The 14,260-nt window shown below is 48.5% G+C and overlaps 1 protein-coding gene across 19 annotated transcripts in view; it reads right to left on the bottom strand.

Moving 5' to 3' along the window:
- The window catches only part of PRR5L (proline rich 5 like), a 73,595-nt gene extending 59,578 nt beyond the window's left edge, over window positions 1-14,017 (bottom strand). For 2 of the 19 annotated variants that reach the window (XM_078433375.2, XM_078433374.2), the window contains exons 1-2: window positions 5,200-9,382; window positions 2,686-4,568 (exon numbers count right to left, since the gene is read on the bottom strand). The gene's annotated coding sequence lies outside the window, so the exon portion shown is untranslated. Of the gene's footprint in view, window positions 1-2,685; window positions 4,569-5,199; window positions 10,800-12,154; window positions 12,720-12,741; window positions 13,680-13,716 lie in introns of those variants that run through there. The other 17 variants (XM_060606377.3, XM_060606378.3, XM_060606397.3 and 14 more) reach the window with 13 other exon arrangements.
- Window positions 14,018-14,260: the final 243 nt, after the last annotated feature.

A 14,260-nucleotide genomic window follows, 5' to 3' on the forward strand; every position in this document is an offset into this window, starting at 1 on the left:
TTCTGAGCACAGCTGCCAGAGCCGGGCTGAGTGCCACCACTTATGGTGTGACCTGGGCAGGTGACTTAGGCTTGGTCTGAGGGTTGAATGAGATGACTCAAGCAAGGCTTAAAACGGTCCCGGTATACAGTAAGTGCTGGATAAATACTACCTGTTGTTTATTCCTATCACCACCACCACCACCACTGTATCAGTCTGCTCAGGCCACTGTAACCAAAGACCACAGACCGCATGCTGTCAACACCAGAAATGGATTTTGTCACAGTTCCAGAAGCGAGAAGCTCAAGATCAAGATGTCAGCAGGTTTGGTTTCTCCTGAGGCCTCTCCTTGACTTGCAGGTGGCCACTTTCTCGATGTGTCCTCACATGGCCTTTCTTCTGTGGACACGCATCTCTTGCTGTGTGTCCATGCGTCCTTTTACAAGGACACCAGTCAGACTGGATTAGGGCCCACCTGACAGGCTCACTTTAACTTCATCACCTCTTTGAAGGCCCCATCTCCAAATACAGTCACATTCTAAGGTAGTGGGAGGAACACGACTCAGCCACCACCGTCATCATCACAAAAAGTTCTTGGCCCAATGTCTCTGAGTTAAAGAAACCGGTGTTTTGGTGGATATTCTCCTGTGAAGGGCCAATGCAGTTAACATGTAGAGAAATGTGCATCTAAAATGATTTAAATGGTGCAGCTTTGGGTGCTTACATTCAGCGATCTGGAAAGCCAGGGTCCTGGACACAGGAAGGGCTGTGGTGGTTACAGGGTTATTGGGTATTATCACTGGCCTTACTCTCCCAGGCTCACCGCACAGGGATTTCTTTGAAAACTGCCACACACAGGATCCAGAATATGTTTCTTGGAGAAAAAAAAAAATGTGCCTCTCTTTCTTCTCCCAGCGGCCAGGGCACGGGGAGTGGGGCACAGCCCCGCAAACCAGCCCCGCGGGCAGAAGAAGGCAGTACACTTGGTGGAAAATGCAAATAAATTCCACTCAGGCTCCAACCCTTAACTCTGAAAAGGGAAGGAGAACCATGGCACAACTTAAAATAAAGAAGTGAGTGGCTTATAATGACTCTGAGGCTTCCAGGAAAAAGCCATTCTGAGTGTAAATAACAAAGAAGTCAAAGAAAACGGAGTCGGATGTGACCGCCCAGAAAACAAGGAGAAGCTAGTTCCCAGGGAAACTGTACAGATGGTACAATTTCCACGTTCCCCTCAGCAGTTCCTGCAGCCAGGAGGCCCTGGGTGCGACTCCTTTCCCTGTGACCTGAACACAGAGATGAAGAGCCAATGTCCTTCAGCATCGGTCAGGATTTGGATACTGTCCCTTAACGTGACCGATGTGTTCTCTAACCGCAACCAGCATCATGATGAGTGATGAGTGAGAGCACAGTTTACTGAGTGCCAGCTGTGAAGCATGCACTTGACATATATTATCTCAGTGTTTCTAAAAGGATTGTAGGGGTCTTAGCCAAAACCTTTAACAGACTAGGATAGAAAATATCAGCGTGCCTCACATTTTGGGGACACGTGTATATGACACACATGCCCATGTGTACAGAGTCTAAGTGAATTGCACATTTCATATGTACGAATGTAACACTCAAAATGTTTGAAAACCCCTGTGTGCTGTGACCATCCTCACCTTACAGAGAAGAAAATGGATGTGCCCAATGTTGACCTTGTCTAAGGTCATACTGTCCATGACAAGAACCCCACAGCCCAAGGCCCTTGGTGCTCATGTTACTTCAATGCCTTCAAAGGCTCCCCACAGCTCTTAGAATAAATACCCCATCCTCCTACCTTCACCAACCACCTGCTACTCTGCATGCCAGCTCACTGATCTTCCTTCATTTCCTCCAACACCACCAGTTCTTCCCTGCCCCAGGACCTTTGCACATACCATGCCCTCTGTGTGAAATACTTTCCATCCACTTCTCCAGGCTCAAACCCACAGACCCTTTATCACTTATCTTGATAAGCACTTGCTCACAGAGCTCTCTTTCCCCTGATTTTTTCTCCTGATTAGGAGACCCCAGTGAACACCCTCCTCACCCCCTTTGTTGTCTTGTCATCCTATAAATGACTACAGAATTATTTCTTATTTTTGTGAGGTCCATAAAGGCAGGGACTATGTCTATCTTGTTCTCGGGTGCTTATTACAGTGCAGGAATGCTTCAGACACTTGATGAATGAGCAAATGAACCAGCCACATGAGAGGTACTACCGGGAGACACAGGAACTTCATGCATGTGTCAGCTGAAAATTCCAGCACCTAAAATTACATAAAGCTTTCCCATATGAAAATATCCTGGTACTGAAATCTGACAAGCCTGGCCTGGAATCCAGCATCTACAGTCTATTAGCTGGGTGACCCGAGTAAAGGACTCTCAAGTTGCCTTATCTTCAAATGAGTGGGGTATGCATCTCCACGAGGTAATCTAGAGCATAGCTGGGCCCGTGAAGGGGCCCCCCAAATTATAGCTAGTGTCAATATTTTTGTAACACTCTGTTCTTCACAAAACGCTTGCCGTTTCGAAGAGGTGACAGAGGACTAGGGTGTTGGGCGACAGGCACTCTCACACATTACTGGAAGCAGAGCAGTTTGGGGCAGCTGCTGTGGATGGAAATGTGACAAGATCTGCCACAGTGACAAAGGCTGTGCCCTCTGACCTCCAGCGACTTACATAAGCAGGGTTTTTACTACGGCCTCCTTTACAACAGCAACAGGTTGCAAATAACCGAAATGCTCAGCCACAGAGGACCGACTAGGTGAACTTGAGTATCTCACACTCTGGAAGCCCGTGCAGCTCTAGGAAAGAAGGGGAGGGCTCTGTGTACTGACTGGCGTGCTCTCCAATCCGAAGGAAAGTGTGCTAAACATAGAACTGCACGTGCAGTATGCTACGATCTAGGTAAAACAGACAAAAAAGAACATTTACAAATCTCATTGCACGGCATAAAGAATCTCTGGAAGGGGCAAACCAGAAACTGAGAACACCTGTTTCCCCCAAGGAGAAGAGCTGGGTGACAGGGACACAGTAGGGAGATTTTTCTCCATAAACCTGTTTGTGCCTTTGAATTTTGAAACGTGAACACGTACGACTTATTCAAAGAAATAACTAAAAACAACAGTGATGCCTTCCCCCAGCCCCTCAAAAGAAAGGCAAAAAACGGTTATTGATTTGTTCAAAGTCCCTCAGCTGCTCAGAAGAAGTGAGGATTTGAACTTGGCTCTGATCCCAAATGCGATGCTCTATCAATTATAGTTCATTCGTTCATTCATTCATTCGACATAAATTTATTTCTTTTTTTAAAATTTACCATCATAACCATTCTTTAATGTTTATTTATTCTTGAGAGAGACAGAGGGAGAGAGAGCACGCGTGTGCAAGCAGGGGAGAGACAGAGAGAGAGGGAGACAGAAGATCTGAAGGATGAGTAACCGACTGAGCCACCCAGGCACCCCCACAAATTTATTTCTTTAGCACTTATTCTACAACAGGAGTTTCCTTGTATATATACAGGGACACATGGGCCAGAAAAACAAACCCTGGGGAAAAAAGCAAACAAAAGGAAGACTGATTTCTTTCCTTTCTGCATGATATGCCACATACTTGCCATACTTTGTGGAACATCACAGAGAGTGGGCAGGATCCAGGCTAAAGGAGGCAGTCACTACTCAATCCAATCTGGTTTTTGCCACCTCGGGGCACAAGTTCAGTTTTGCCAGATCTGAATTTTCCCAGAGATGCCAAAAACCCAGATTTTTTAAAATGCTAAACCATGTGATTTATAAGTGTTAGCAACGAACTCACCAAGCCCACTAGCACTTTAGGGGCCTAACATATAGGTTTAGGACCTTTATTTTCTCCCTCACAACTATGACCACCAGCCTTCTCACACCCCTTCCCCAGGGCCTAAGTCAGGTGTAACATAAGCCCTCACAAACCAGTCACTATGGGCTTGGGCACACAAGTGGTCTTCCTGAGGTCTGCTGGCTTATCAGTTGATTAAGAGTCTGGCCTGGGGCACCTGGGTGGCTCAGTTGGTTGAGCATAGGACTTCAGCTCGGGTCATGATCTCACCGTTTGTGAGTTTGAGCCCCACGTCGGGCTCTCTGATGTCAGCCTGTCAGCACAGAGCCCGCTTCAGATCCTCTGTCCCTCTCTCTCTCTGCCCCTCCTCTGCTTATGCTCGCTCTCTCAAAAAATAAACATTAAAGAAAAATAAAGAGTCTGGCTTAGCTAGTGGCCATGATTACCTCAGCGTCGCCAGCTCTACGTTCAGTCCCTCCCCTCATTGCCCTACAGAACTGAGAGCCTCTGAGAGACGTGGCAGCAGATGACCCCCTGACACAGCACAAACCCAGAACTGGCCTCCTCTGGTGTTTCAGCTCCCACCTACCACGTCATCTAGTTGACCAGCCTCTTACCTCATCAACTGTCTTCTCTCAGTCCTACCCCATCACTGATTCCATTCTGGAACCACAAGCACTCCTGTAGTATAGACATATCCATATGCACTCTTCAAACAGGGCAAGCCAACAGCTCGCTGGCTTGGGATATTTCTAGAAGAAACACACAGCAAACAGAAGCCCCCAAGCCAGCCCAGGAAACTAGATCTGAACCCCACACACCCCACCCCAGCTCACCAGATGGAAACTGAGTCAGAAGTAGGTATTCAAGAATACTGAGACCATTTTGCAAATCGCCTACCGTGACTATTTTGTTAAATTTTCCCTGAAAAGCATATACTCCTGGGGAGCCCAGATGGCTCAGTTGGTTGAGCGTCCCAACTCTTGATTTCGGCTCACGTCACGATCTCACGGTTTGTGGGTTCGAGCCCCGCATTGGGCTCTGTGCTGAAAAGTGTGGAGTCTGCTTGGGATTCTCTCTCCCTCTCTCTCTGCCCCTCCTCCACTCGTGCACTCTCTCTCTCTCTCTCTTTCTTCCTTTCTCTCTCAAAATAAATAAATAAAATTAAAAAAAAAAAAAAAGGAATACACTACTTTTCATCATGGCCAGGATGACTGGGATGGTATAACCCCCTATCTGCATCTAGCATCTCGGTTCATCTCCACTTGAAAGCAACAAGGTAGGTTTAATTCATCCCATTTCGCAGATGAAGAAACTGAAGCACAGGGGTTAACTTGTCCAAATTCAGAAGAGGAGGAAGAGGGACCAAGAGTCAGATCCTACCTGATTCCAGGGCCTGACCTCCTACACCGCCTGTTTTAAGCAACACTCACGTCTGCCACACGCAGAGGTAAGAGGTGACCGTCACCCACGGCTTCCCTTCATCACCAGCTTCTTGCCGGGCCCGGGCATGAGGAACACTCAGTCTCTCACAGGATGAGGCTTTTGTTTCTCAGGCCCTTACCAGCTTGTGAGGTCATCGTGTTTGTTTACTTGTTCACTGACTAGCCCCGATGGCGTGTAAGTTCCTCAAAGCCCAAGACCTGCCTCTCTTCCTCCCTGCTGTATCCCACTGCAAGCACAGTGCCGGGCACATACAAGGTAAACATCTCCAGGGCCCCTGGGGGGCTCGGTCAGGTGAGCCTCCAACTCTGGATTTCGGCTCAGGTCATAGTCTCACGGTTTGTGGGATCAAGCCCCACATTGGGCTCTTTGCTGACTGCTCGGAGCCTGCCTGGGATTCTCTCTCTCCAAATAAATAAATTAAAACAACAACCACAACCACATCTCTGAATGATGGAGTGACATGTGGCTTCTAGGCCACCGGGCAGAACAGGCTTCCTATTTTTCAGAAACCAGGAAAATTCCCTTCCCAGATGACTGAACTGGAGTCCACTTAAGTATTACTGTCCACAGGAATGTGGAGCTCAGCCGCGTGGGCCAGGAATCCTGGGTCTGTGTGCCGGTCAGTGGAGCCTACAGACATGGCAGGGGACAGGTGTATGCTGCATAGCACAGAGCGTTTGTTTTAAGGACCAAACTTCACAACGCTTAGGAGACAAAAGCCAGCTGAGGGACAGACACTCCCACAAGCAAGAAGATGTCAAGGGTCAAGTGTGGACTATGCAAAAGGCTCCACAGGAAGAATGAGACCACTTTCTCAGTGCTCACACTGGACACCAATGCAGACACAGAGTCTTGAGAATCTGAACTTAGGCAACAGTAAATATTAGCGCAAACAGGATGCAAGCTCAAGCCCTTATCTTTGCTTAGCAAAGTTTTCTTAGTGCCCACACGACTCAAAGCACTGACGATTCAGATGCAGCTAGCAGTAATTATTCATCAGATCATCACCATCAGCCTGGCCTGCAAACCACTATGTAATCACCAGAAAAATCCCCTCCTCTGGTACAACTCAAGCAAAACTGTGGGGAAGAGCAACACATCTCAGTTACTCATCTCTAAGCCCCACTTTAAGCATTAAGTTTCTTGGAGTGCAAATTGTTAGGGTGTGGCCCATAAATGCCATCCAGAACGATTCCACAGGGCCTACCAGATGATAAACTGAAAAGTCTAGACACAAGCAGTGGCTGAGACTGACCATTACGTGAGCAATCGCATTTCTGACACGTACCCTCTAAAACCCCGGTGGGGGACACAGCGGACAAAAGCTACTGCCCGGCAGACAAGAGCTCTCCGTGTGGGGAAGCGTGCTCCAGATTAACTTGTGCTGTTTGTTCAAAAGGAGCTTCACCCTCCCATGGATGAAATGCTTTTTCATAAGAAAATGGGATCAAGGGAAAGGAAATTTCTCTTCATGACACGTAGCCAGGTGTAAAGAGCACTGCACAGAGACTCAGAAAACCGAAGAGGCTCTCGGGATCTGATCACTTCACGGAGCTCATGAGGTCAACTCCATTTCATTCAACAACCAAACATTAGGAGGTCTGGGTGTGTGCCAGGATCTGAGAAGAGGAAGCATAGAGGGTAAAGAAGAATAAAATACGTGCTTCTGTGGGGCTCAGGGGCTCATTGTAAACACTCAGAAGTTAACATTATACATGCAAGCTGACGACTATGAGGGAAGAACGGCAGTTGAGACAAGATTGAGGCGGAAAGGTTAGCTCGCCTTTTCCAGTTTACAAGGCAAGGCTAATATGCGGTCAACTGAAAAATAAGGCTCTCCATTTTCTTCCTCTAAAGAACATGGACACTGGAGCCTAGAAAGGAAATCTGGGGAAGGAAACACAAGCTTTCATAGGTAAGCACTTCCCAAGCTTGAGTATCCTTTTTCATTTGTGACAGACAAGGACAGGAATGAAAAAAACCCACACATTTCAACAAATATTTCATGAGCACCTACTATCCCGAACACAAAGACAAGCCAGATATAGTCTTACCAATAATAAAGAAACAAGAAGAGAGAGAATAATAAGTTGGTCACGATTAAAGACAAAGACAGGAAGGCCTGAAGCCAGCACAGTAAACTCGATTCTCAGTGGGACCAAGGCAGGGAACGCCACCGCGTTAGAGAATCCAGTCCCCCCACCCCCCGCTTTTTTTTTTTTAAAGCTGGAAACCTGAGTTTAGATGTCAAGTCTCCCAATTTTTAAATTTTAACAGACCAGCAGTAGGCCAATCCCATTATTTTGTAGCTAGGAAAACTGACACCCAGAGCAATCGAGCAACTCGTACAGCTTGCCCCTGGCAGAATGGAGATCAGGATTCAGATCTCAGTTCCTTGACCTGCGTTGTCTCCAAGATGCCAGCTAGCCCCAATGCGGGGACTCTTTCACCAGCTCCCCGCTCTTCAAAGTTGACACCGACACCTTTCGAGGTATCTTGAAAGGAATCAATTGTTCCGCTGGCAAGAATTTTCTTTTTTTTCATTTTCTCAGAACGCCACAAGGGATCACCTTGCTCACCCACTAATTTTGCCTCCAGATACTTTACAGTGAAAGGGGCCATACACCCCCACAGTGGTGGACTCCAGCAGCTGGCACACTGGGCAGAATTCCCCAAAATGATGGCACGGTTGACGTGATCTCCCCCAAAGACGTCTGGGGGATTAAGGTAAACCACTTCCAAAGGAGTATTTGGAATTAAACAGCAAGCGTGAATGGGTTTCCAGGGAGGATTTACGCGGCTGAGGTCACGAGCAGGTCGTGACAGGGTCTGAGGCAGCTTAGTTCAGAACAACATACACACACATCCCAGCGCTTGCTGGACTCTGGCCCCCAGTCCCTGGGAAGAAGACAAAAACAAATGCCTCCTTCAGGTGCCCTCCCGGGCTCAGCTCAAGCTGACATATATATACTCTAGTTCCTGAACGAGGGAGCCCAAAGCGGTTCCTTCATCCTAGCGTTTACTAAAAACGTAACCATAGTCACAGACGCCTTCAACAAGACACTGAACTCAGCGTGCATCAAAAGGAACGAGCCAAGCTGGACAAAGTTCTGTAACAGGTAAAGAGAAGCGGGAAACTGGAGATGTTGCTGCCATTTGGCAACGAGCTAAAGCGAAACCAGAACACTGATGAATGCATTCGAAAAATCATCTATTTGTACCCCAAAATTGAGGAGAGGAAACAAGAATGAAAGCCTAGAGAGGTAAATCCATGCTTTTAGGTAATGTACAATTATACACAAAATCAATCGTACAAATACTTACGATAGGTTGTTTAGGGGTTGACCCTATCTTCCCATAGGCCATGGTCAAAAGAAGGAGAGATCTTTTGGTGAATTCTACCACTCACTGAAACCCTCTGGGTGCAGTTCATCATAAGCACACCAGGGCCCACGAGAGGAGGAGGCAAGTAAGGCCCTGTCTCTCGGGGTCATGCCCTTCAAGGTTGCAGCCTTGATGCCTACCTGTCTCAGCCCCCGAGCATACCCACCACCCACTCCGACAAAGAATAACTCATATTTTCTATTCAAAGCTCAAGCAGAGTAAAGGTGGCTGATTTGCATCATAGGCCTATTCTTTCACTACAGAGATAAAGGAGGAAGCCATACCCCATCCTTCACATAGGTGTCCCTAAATTTCTTTTTTTTTATTTTAAAAGAAACTTCTTATGTTTTATTTTTTATATTTGAGGGGGACGGTGCGGAGAGATTGAGACAGAATCTGAAGCAGGCTCCAGGCTCCAAGCTGTCAGCAGAGAGCCTGATGTGCGCCTCGAACTCACGAACCGTGAGATCATGACCTGAGCCGAAGTCGGACCTGAGCCACCCAGGCGCTCCTAAATTTCTGACAAAGAATTCATCCCACTGGCTTGCTTTCCAGAGTCTGACAAAGCTGGATGAACCTGGCTGTGAGTGTGCTTCTCAATGAAGCAGGTATATAATAACATCATTCATTATCCTGCTACAGAAATGTAATATTTTCAAAAGGTGGGGAACAAGAGAACGCCCTCTCCACACTTAAAGAATATAAAAAAAAGCTTCCAAAATCCCGGAATATGTTAGAACTAGAACTATCCTGGATTAAAAAAAAAAAAAAGTCAGCTTAAATTTAATAGACCGTTTAAATTCCTAGTTGACGGTAATTAGAGAGCAAGCAGCATTTCTTTAAACGCTGCGAGACAGAACTTAATCCAATTTAGGTAATCACTAACCTTTGCTGGTTTTTTCCTCCCTCTCTCTCCTCTAAATGGAATCCAAGGATTGATCTACAAAGGCCATAAACTGGCAAAGCATAAGAAAAGAATATTTAAAGCCAGAGATTGGGTGACTATTACCACAAAGGGCCAAGTCCAATTAAAATGGAAACAGGTCTCACAAGCTCCCTAAATTATATTGCCTACGAACTGGGGCTCCTAACCAGGCATCATCACAACAGAAGGTATGCTGAGGGAGATGGGGGTCCCCCCTCTGGGTACGTCGTGCGGCATGCCAATTTCCAGGTCTTGTACAGTGTGACAGCCATCCCCTGCCAGACCAATGCTACCAATTCTCTATATTCAAAGTATCTGCAGGGCTTCTCTCCTTCTTCCATGGAATAACAACTGTCAGAATGATCCACACTGTCCCTTCAGTTCCTCCACTGTTCACCCACCTCCTAACCCCTCATTTTAGAGCTCCCGCACTGCCCTTGCACCCACTTCTGATCCAGGAACTTCCATGTGAACCGCCAGGCCTTTCTTGAGTACTTGGCACCCTAGATTTTTCATGAAAGGCCTTCAAGGATAGATATCAAAATGTGCTGCAGAGGACAAGGGGCTTGAGTTAATGGCTGTGTTACATCAGGAAAGTAATTAACGTCTCTGAGCCTCCATTTTCCCATCTCAACATAGAGAAAAGAATATTCACCTGCTTGCGTTGCTGAGAGGCTCAAATAACATTACCATGATTGTACCTGGCTCATAATAGTTGCCCAATACATAAGTTGGCTTGTTTGTTTTAACTGAGTAAGTTTCAAAGTAAACCTTGGATCCCCAGTCCCTGACAAAAATGTTAATTAACTCAAGTTCACCTCTGTTGTCTCATCACTGCTTTGCATCATTTGCACTCCCAACCTCCTTTCTGGTTCCAAAGTGCAATCTTCCTTTGTAAAAACTTGCTTGCTGCTTATCAGGATATCACTCTCTCTGTTCCCAAATTCCTAACCCAGTATAAAATCCACAAAATATTGTGTTCTCAACCTTCCTTCAGCAATAGAGATATTCACACCGACTTGTTAACAGATGATACTTTTCAGCAAGCATTACTTTTAACATTTGCATATAGAGAGGCAGTTCTAGAGAACAAACTTTTTTTTTTTAATTTTTTTTTAACGTTTTATTTATTTTTTGAGACAGAGAGAGACAGAGCATGAACGGGGGAGGGGCAGAGAGAGAGGGAGACACAGAATCGGAAGCAGGCTCCAGGCTCCAGGCTCCGAGCCATCAGCCCAGAGCCCAGAGCCCGATGCGGGGCTCAAACTCACGGACCGAGAGATCGTGACCCAAGCTGAAGTCGGAGGCTTAACCGACTGAGCCACCCAGGTGCCCCTAGAGAACAAACTTTTAATGGCAAACATTAAACACAGTAGGGATCTTTGAGGGGCCCACACTCTATTTCTCAAATCAATTCTGTATTGGTCTAGCTCTGCAAAAACAATTAAAGGGAAAAAGTCAGTTCAATTCAATTCAATCTGAAATTCAAGAAAGATTTCAGTATAGGAAAAAGTCAGTTCAATTCAATTCAATCTGAAATTCAAGAAAGATTTCAGTATACTTGATCTTGTACAAGGGCACTACAAAAGGAATGACCACAGGAAGTAATTAGAAAAGAGAAATAATGAAGAAATCCATAAAGTCCTAACAATCCAATTTTCCACAGATAAATGGTTTAAATGTTGCACACACACTGTTAGTGAACACACTGAAGATTATGACATTGGGGTCTGGGCTCCCAGAATGAAATTGTCAATAGCAGTGGAACAGTTTTCTAAATGTAAGATTAGGATTTTTTTTTCTTCAACAATTGAGCCATTCTGTGATATTATGCCACACAGAGAAAAAGAAAGAAAAAGCCACCAAGTTATTCGACCATAAGATGATCTAATTAACAGCTGAGGAACTGGAGGGAAAGTCATCTCCAATACTGGCTGCCACTATAAGCCTGGAGTAGCAGACCCAGAACTCACCCTAAGCTCCACCCCTGCATGTGTGTGACTTTGAACAAACTACCCAAGTTCTCTAAGCCTCAGTGGGCTCATTGTTATAGTCATGGAGATGTAATAGCACCTATCTAAACATTGTTTTGGTGCAGATTATACAACATCGTCAATGTCTCTTAGGGCCAAGTTTAAGACATAATAAGAACTCAAGAGGTGTTTGTCCCCTTCCTCCTTTTTTAAATAAAGGGAACATCTGTATAATGTTCAAATAATAACCATTATTGAAATCTCACCCACTGAAATAAATACATATGCGTGAACTTCTGGTTGTGAACGAAATGAGGTCTTCTCGTTGAGAAACATGGTAGTCTCAACTAGGCTCTAGAGAAATAAACCAGTTAGACTAGCTCATTGCTAAGGCCTTTCTTTTTTACACTATTCGTGGTTCTGGATGTTAGAAGAAGCATTAATAAAATCCCAAAAGGACAATCAATGGTTGTGGTTGGAAACACTGAAGATGATTTTGTGGATTGATCAAGCACTGTTTCCTGTATCTGCTAGATTCCTGTAGAAAAAGCTCTCAACAGCACCCTTCGTGGCTTAGAAGGGCTCCACGCTGCCACCAGAGAAAACCTACCAGTCAGGTTCCACGGAGAGGAGGGTCCCACCACACCTTTCTCAGTCACCTTTCTCAGCGGTAGAGAACTCACCAGGGGCTAAATTTAATGTGTGGCTAAATTAGCTTCTGCAAGCTCCATTTCCCCTCCTGATCCACTTGCTGCTTTATGGTGTCAAGAGCAGCCTTTCCCCAGAGAGCAGCACTGGGACATTCTGCAGCGTGTAGGCCAACGAAATGTCATGACAGCAACCCACGGTGGTCAGGATTACCAAAGGGAGGTCGAAAAAGGCAGTGTTCGAGGCTTGATCCGCGAGCACCGTTTGAGGGGAAGCAGGGCAGACTATGGAGGCAGTGTGGACCATCGGCGTCCTTGACTGCTTTGGTCCTCCCCGTGGGCCATTTGAATTTGCACGCGGGCAACAGGTCCAGAACCCCGCCCCAGGAGGGATGCCCGGAGACTCCAGCACAGAGTTTTTTTCCATGCGGGTCTCCGTTGTAAACGTGCCTCTGAGCTGCCGCGCGTGAGCCTTCCGTCTTGTGGGGCGCATCGCAGTAATTGAAACCTTACATACCGCAGGACTGCAGCGGCGTCTATAAATACTCACCGCTTTACTGCTGACAAACAAAACGCGGGCTCCCGGCACCGCGGAGGAAGAGGCGGCGGCATGTGACCGAGGGCAGGGGCTGGCTACAACAGGGGAAAAACCCTGTTGCCAAACAGGGAGGTACCCCAGAACCGATTCCTGAAGCACAGTTTGCAAGCACACAGCCTGATCTGACCCGGGGCGCCCGCCCTCGGGAACAGGGGCAGAGGGCGGCGAGGGAGGGTCGCGGCCCCGGGAGCCGGGGCTGCAGAGCGCCCCCCAGCGCGCAGGGGGCAGCCCGCGTGCGCACAGTAGGCGCGCAGGAGAAAGCCTCGCCAAATGGAGGGCGGGCTGGAAAGCCGACGCGGAACCGGGGTGCGGCTGACGCCGACAGCCGCCCGCCCCAGCCGGGTGTCCCGCGGGCTGCGCCCCGGCCCGCCCCAGTCGGCGGAGCCCAGTGGCCCGCGGGACAAAACGGCTGTCCTCCCTCCCACGCCTGCTTCTGCAAAAGGGGGACCGCAGGAAAAGATGGGCTGTTCCTGGGCTCCCAATCGCCCGCGCCCCAGCCGGGGCAGCTCTTTAGATTTGCACCCTGGGGCCGAGGGACAACTAGAGAGGCAAGCAAGCAAACTTTCTTTTTCGATCTCCTGGCCCAGCCTGGGTCCCGCGGTCGGCGGCATCCCCCCGCCCCCAACCCGCGCTAAGCCGCAGACGCTGGGCACCGCTTCCCCCCGCCTCAACTCGGGGGTCGCCCGTTCGGTACTCTACGCCCGCCTGCTGCGTGGGATCCGAGGATCCTTAACCGCACGGGGGTCCCCATCCGGCTGCCCCCAAATGTGACGCTCTCCCCAAGCACCCCCTGCCCGCGCCCCGCAAGCCTGTGACCGGAGTCCACGGCGATTTCGTTCTCAATCCAGAGCGGTTGCTGAGCCGACAACGCCAGCCCCTCCCGGGGACTTCCCCACTCCCCCCCTGGGGGTCCCGGGGCTGAGTCACCTCGAGTCGCACACACCCGCAGCTCCCCTCTGCGCGCCCAGGACAAAGTTTCCGGTGTTCCCGAGAAAGTTTTCTCACCAAAGAGCAACGAGGGACCTGGATGGCTCTCCCGCCGCGCTCTGCCCAGCTCTCCCTCCTCCCTCCCTGCGCGGCGCTGGCCTCCGCGGGGTCCCGTCTGGCCTCGGGTCCCCCAGCGCGGGTCCACAAACGCCGCGGCCGCGGAGCTCCCCGAGCCGGGCTGGTGACACGTTTCCCTCCTCTCTCCTCTCAAGGCCGCCTCCTCCCCCTGCTTCGTCTTCTCCTCCTCCTCCTCCTCCTCCTCCTCCTCCTCCTCCTCCTCCTCCCACTTTTCCTGTCCTGTGCTCATCGCTTTAGTTTTTCTCCTGCAGCCCCTACCCCACCTCACCCCACCTCAACCCCTCCCACTCCTCCTCCCCTGCAGCGACTCGCACTCTGCTGGGGAGGAGAGCAAGGGGGAGGGGGCGCCTGCACTTTCATCCAGATCAACAATTTCAGGAAATCCAACTCTTAACTTGAAAAGCGG

Source organism: Panthera onca, chromosome D1 (assembly GCF_046562875.1).
Source record: "Panthera onca isolate mPanOnc1 chromosome D1, mPanOnc1 haplotype 2, whole genome shotgun sequence".
Lineage (NCBI taxonomy): Eukaryota > Metazoa > Chordata > Mammalia > Carnivora > Felidae > Panthera > Panthera onca.